Raw genomic sequence first — 6,645 nt, forward strand, 5'->3', positions numbered from 1 at the left:
TGCCATGATATGAAAACGGGACAATGAACAGTTGGCGCCCTCTAGGTCCTTTTGCTACGGGAAGGTATACCATTTCATTTTACGCCTCGCGATCATGTGACACAAGTGGTGACCATGGGATTACGTGCCAACGTTGTCACGTGCTCGCGCCATCATTGGGTCGCACTTTGGTCGATGTTCCAGAATTTTAACTACCCAGGAGAGTAACAGTGTTGCGAGTTCTTTGCGGGTATTTTTATAATTTCCGATTTCTTTTTGCCCGGTGGCTAAAAATTTATAAAATACTGCACTTTTTAATCCCAATGCAATAGGCAGAGACCCTTAAGACACAGTCGACGACGAAGTTGACAGCAGTGCGGACAGCGCGATGTAGTGCGAAACCCGAGATTTATCGGATCTCTTGCATTCTCGCTGAGAAGTTGATATGATTTGCAGATCATTTATGAGTCCGCGATATGCAACAAATTTGCAGTCAGTGTCTCCATATCGCGTTCGTCCCTTAATGCCTTCACTGTGCGACGATATGGCTCTCTCCGAAGAGCGGGAGAACCGCGTGAAGTGCCCTGAATCTTAGCAGCCTATCAGCGAAGAGACCCAGCCAGTTGCCCGTAGAGAGAACAACGTCAATCGAAACCCTCAATTAACTCTCTGCACGGAGCCGGACGTGTTAAGGAGCGACAGGCTCGGCTGCGCTGAATGCAGTACTCATGGCAGCATTCGCCACAACTGAGCCGAGCTGTTCCTCCAAATGTAGGCAAGGCCACAGTCAGGGCCCTGTGATAGATGGACCACGGACAAAGAAAGTGATTTCTAAGCACTTCGGCGCCAGCCAAGAGGATGTCGACCAGACTGTCCTCACTATAGTCGTCGTCGCGCGCTATCTGATGTTGGGGCAGTGGCGTACATTGCGAGGAGGAGGAGGAGTGGTTTTAGTGGGCGCCGCCCGATGGCGCTACGTGCGCGCCAATCCAATCGAAGAAGAAAAGTAGCAAAAACGTACTTTGCTACTCGCTTAGCTGCGACTTCTGTCATTTCCATGCTCATAATTACTAATATACCCCATAGTACATGTCTCTAAAGCACCCTTTTAAGACAACACCGTATTCACTAGACGCGCCTTTGTTCATTCCAAATCATTTACCTGGCGTGGTTTTGTTATGTAACCATGAGCGTTGTTAATCTGGACAAATGTGCGGGCCTTTAGCATTGGAACTGGACATCAGCGCCTTTGTTTCATGCGAGTGTGAAATGGCCACATGTCCCTTCCAAATACCTATGGTGTTCCTCTTGACAAGTATCGAGATAACGATAACTTTTGGACGGAGAAAATTCAAGAATTAACTGTCCATGCATGCGTACACAGAAATGGTCGGGAAAGGAACTGTCTATATTCGCGAGCGCGAACTTATGTATCGTATACTGGTTCAGAAAGTGTGCTATTTGTTGCAGGTCCTTTCGTGCTTTCGACTTAGCATTCAAAAGTTTCATCGTATCTTTGCAGTATTTGTTTGGCAGTCCTCGTGGGAGAGGACTAAACGTGATAAGTTATTTCTGCGCTTGAGAAAAGGGGTTCTTTCCCGGCCACACATGTACTTGAGGCAGGTGGTGTCAAGCTTTATGTTTCTTCAAGATACACACGGCCGTTTCCTGCGGACTTTTATTCAATTGAGGCTTTCTTCGGCTTTGCCAAACTCTGTTATTTCCACTGTAGATGGGATGCGATACAGTGCAAGTAGATTTTTGAAAGAAGTGATCTTTGCTTTCAGGTTTATAAATGCTCGGTTCAGTTTGGAATACCTTTCAAATGTCACGCGTAAGAAACTGCTAAAAGACTTGCTTGACTGTGTCTTCTCCAAGTCAATATATCGATATCTGTATACACTGTAGGCCAAGGAGGAAATGTTTTACCAAGACGGTTGTGCCAGTGGGTGTGAAGACGTTTTTCTTCAAGTTGCAGACTGGTGCGTTGCCGGTTAAAACATGGATGGAGGAGAAGGGATTGTTTTTACCACGGGGTGCTGACTGCTTGTTGTGTCACAAACCAGAGTCAATAGAACACGTCTTTATTGATTGCTGGGATGCGCTGCTCTTTTTGGACGTGCTCCAGCGTACTATAAAGAAAGACTTACCCTTGACGTACGCCGTATGGGATAGGATTCCTGGACGTTGAGGCGGATGTTTATAAATACGATGTAATTTTCCTTCTTGGCCTGCAGAGCATTTGGCGACGCAGGATGGCTGTACGATAATGCGATGAAGATGCACGGTCTGTCCAAGATTACTTCAAAGAAAACTTATTTAAGCTGCGTGAAGTGTGCAAGGAGGTATGTTTTGGAGATGAAGTTATCGAGTTGATGGGAGAATTGTGTTCCTTGAAACCGTTTTGATGTTCTCACGTGAGTGAAACAAATGTCCACTCTTGATGTTAGAGAGTTCAGCGCAGAACATATGTTTGCGATCTATTGTAAACTGTCATAACAGGCAATGAAGACAAAAAAAGAGCTGGCGTGGCGGAGTGGTTAGCGTGCTCGTCTCGCACCCGTAGGCCGACACTGGCTGTGTACCGCGAGTGCAAGAACAGCATCGGACCCCAAAAGATATTTGACAACGGCCTGGGTAGCACATTGCTGTTTGAGGCCCGTGCCGGAGCGCTGCGAACACAGCTGTACCGCCGTCGCTTCGATACAACACCGGAAGCATAGGCAGCACTATGCCGCGCATGTGGCGACGCGGAGGAGACCATCGAGCAGATGTCGTGCCAGAGACTCCACCCGATGCCAACAGAGGGCACTACATTCCCACAGGTTCTCATGTTGTTTCACGGTCCTGCAGTGGACGACGAAGGAGACAGCTGCTAGGACGAAGGGGTGCTGCGAACCAAACGTCGGACGCGAACGAGGTCGATGAGCGAATCCCCCCCCCCCCCCCCCCCGACTTTCTTTGTATGTTTTTGTTTTTCTTCCCCTTGCGCGCTTTTTTTCTCTCCTGCGCTTTCATCTTCTCGGGGTTTTTTGGTTTTTCTTTGTCCGGGTGCCCAACCACGGCCGGTCTCGAGAGCGGCGCGTGCTCTCTCCCATACGGCCTTCACATCCGCCGCGGAAGCAATGTGAGTTTTTCGCAGGGAGTTATGCCGCCCGCCGCCGCTAGAGGCGCGACGACCCCAACGCTCGCAGGTTGCCGCGAGTTGCGTATTAAAAACCTAGCTGAACCCGCGAGGCTCCGCCATCTTTCCCCATGGCTGCTGACGAATACCTAGGTTCGGCTCGGTCGGGGACATCCCTAGCCGTCCCTGTTTTTTTGTGCCTGTTGTGTTTTGCATAATAATAAGCTTCCACAAACGTGCCTAATTATAAAATGTAAACCTTATTTCCACCTTATTTCAACATTTAGTTATTTTTTTAGATTATGGTTCAATTACATTTACCGTCGGCGCGGTGGTAAATGCGTTTACCACGTGACCATGCTCAATTGCCTTGTCAAGGCCTTGGCTCATCGCCATTGATCCTAGCTGGTCACGGAACGATCTCCGTGAGCAGATTTTCTCGTACCCGGCTGCCGTTTCTATCGTCAAGATGGAAAACCAAAGTTCAAGCAGCGCGGAATGCCTTGCTGCGGGCTCCGCTGAACAAGATAAGTATCTGTGTCCTGTGTACAATGCTGCGTTCACATTTGAAAGTTCACGGAGGCGGCACGTGCGAAAACAGCACCCTGATGTCGCCGACTCGTTGGTTCCCAATTGTAGTGCTTTGTTTGAATGTGATGTTTGCTGTAATGCTGCGTTTCCCCACCGTGGTGGTCTCTTGCAGCACCACGAACAGGTCCACGGGTTTGTGCCGAGGCGCATCAGGCTTGAGTTCTCTTCCTTAACAGGTGAAGTATAAACGAGATCTCCATATTGTGCAGGCACCGTTTTCTGTCATGGGGTTGCAGTATAGGAGGTATTCACTGAGGCCGCACTACCAGACGGCGCGTGCGTCGCCGCGGCAAACGCGCCATGCTTGTGGTCGTTTCACGCCAGCTCGCGCAGTGTCACGGTACGCCGTGAGGTATCCGGCCTGAATTGTTAGTGATCCGTAACATCTTTGCACGTTGGTAAATGCGTCAACGTCCACTTTTCTTTGCGGAACGCTTATTGTGCATAAAGTTTGCAGCAGAATTCTGTACCCTGATTTTACCGAGCTGCCTGCCGCGACTCGACAGCAAAAGTGGCTGGCTGCGTTGAACGCAAGAACGTACACGACTTGCAGCTTTTAATATCAGTTCATAACAGTCAGCTACTCGTGCAGGACACATCGTGGATAACACAGAACATGATTAATCACCCATATTCCAAAACAGATGCTGCAGAAACTCACATTGCCAGCGGCTGTAGTCCACGAACTGCCGAAGCCTCATTGTTTCAGCAGAAAGGCAAATTGCGTCATAGCTGCTTTATTTACGCGACAAAATGGTCGAGAAAATACTGTCGTGCACTCGCAGCACGAAAGGCAGACATAGCGAGAATGTTTTGCAGGTTTGATTGTAGAAACGTAGCGTTGCTTCCAGTGCACAAGACCTGGAATCTATAGGACGGTTCGCAGCAGCACGATGTGCAGCAATTCCGCTACATTCAGTAGTAACATGTCACTTTCAGCAGACAGAGATGACAAGTTAGGCTAGCTAAACGAACAAACACGTTTAACTACTCACCTCTCCAAAAACGGCACTTCGGCCGTCGGCACCCTCAGCACGGATCTTCGGCTCACCCACTTGTCAAGCAATTCCACCGTCTCATAGATTTGCATGCTTTAATTCCTTGGCATGTCGGCAAACGTACGCCGTGCACAAGGCGGGCCTCATTATCGATGAATTTAACGCACGGCAGCAGTCCTGTAGTACATCACACACCACTCCGGCGCCTGCACATTCCTACGGGTCGACGTTTTCATGAAGTGTAACCTTTTCAGTGTGCACGCTCTTTTCTGCTTCGCACAGTTCACGGCGTATCCACTAAGTCACCCAGTGTTACGGGGCGGACAGATATGATCTGCGGCGGGAGGCTAAATACACTCACATTTCACACATCACAATCGAGGTAAATGCTGCGGCTGCTGCGCGTGCGACCACCAACATGGCAAATGCCGCGCCGGCCGCTAGTGCCCCTTGCGGATGACGTCATGTGAATACCTCCTATAGGGAAGCCACACAAGTTGAAATAACGCATCTCGGAAACTTTCTCTGCATTTGGATGTTTTGTGATGCTATGCGCTAGTACATATGGGCAGAACTATTGTTCTGCCTGGGTGGAGCTAGGCAATTTTGGCCCCGACAGTACGTGCTGTGACATTATATGTACAGCCTACTGCGATTTGAAGGTGATCTGTTTAGGCTTTATCAGCTTGGATTAACCGACCTAACACGATATTTTTATTCGAAAGAAGGTTGCAACCACGATATGAACGTAGCTAGCCGAAGGTTTTAAAGCAACAGTGTTAAGGCTCCCGTTCAGCAGAAAATCTCGCGTCTGTGGCGGGTAAATTATTGATTGTGAGAAGTTGCTCAGAAGGGCAACCCCCACCGGTGCACAAGGCCCGCCACCTCACCTGTGACAGCACCTGCCATCGCAGGTCAGTGGCACATCGCTTAACTGCTGCACCACTGTGCCAGGTGTGGTATGAAGTCCACGGATGAATGTGAAGTCAAGAATGATGAATTCCGCACATATGGTACACATTACAGCTATTGCGTCACACTCTTAAGGCGGAGCCTAAGTGTGCACTGCAATTTTTCTATATCCTGTAATCACTTTTGTTGTGCACCAAGTGCCCATCGTGACAGGAAAAATTTATTGGTTCGTGTTAGGTGGAACAGGTGCGATAACCTTCAAATTTCACTTGTTTCTACAGGTGTTATTGCGATTAAAACATGATGGAAAAATTTGATGCCAGGGGTAGCTCGAGAAAGGAATGCAGGGTCTGTTAAGGATGGAACTGCAATGATGAAGTGCTGTGTTTTAACAGAACTGTAGCAGCAGTCATGTCATTCCATGTTCCGTAACTTCAGGCACCTTATTTCATTTTTTGATGCCAGTGAATGCAATCCTTCTGTCTGCAATGAACCAGAGTCGAAACATTACCGTAATGAAATAGCCTGCTTATAAGTTTAGTTTAGTTTATGGGGTATAACGTCCCAAAGCGACTCAGGCTATCAGATACGCTGTAGTGAAAGGCTCTGGAAATTTCGACCACCAGGGATTCTTTCATGTGCACTGACATTACACAGCACACGAGCCTCTAGAATTTCGCCTCTATCGAATTATTGTTGGCTCGTGGAACAACAGCCTTTTGAAGCACTTCACCCTTTTTGTGTAGCAGTTCTGGCCAGATTACGCGCACTTTCTGTTTTACGCTGTGGCATGTTATAAGGTGTGCATACACATGGCTTATATCGTTAAATAGTTGCGAAATGAACCCAGATAGGTATGGGAGCACATTCAGATGGCTGGAAATAATTATGGCAACAAGAAAAATCTGTCTGCATTATTTGGGATATGTGTCAGCTGAGAATAAGCCTTCCAGAATAAGGAATGCATGCATTGAAAAAAAAAATGAAGCATCATTCAGTGCCAGGAGGAAACATTGCTGCAATCAATTTGCAGTAATTTAC

This window comes from Amblyomma americanum, chromosome 1 (assembly GCF_052857255.1).
Source record: "Amblyomma americanum isolate KBUSLIRL-KWMA chromosome 1, ASM5285725v1, whole genome shotgun sequence".
Lineage (NCBI taxonomy): Eukaryota > Metazoa > Arthropoda > Arachnida > Ixodida > Ixodidae > Amblyomma > Amblyomma americanum.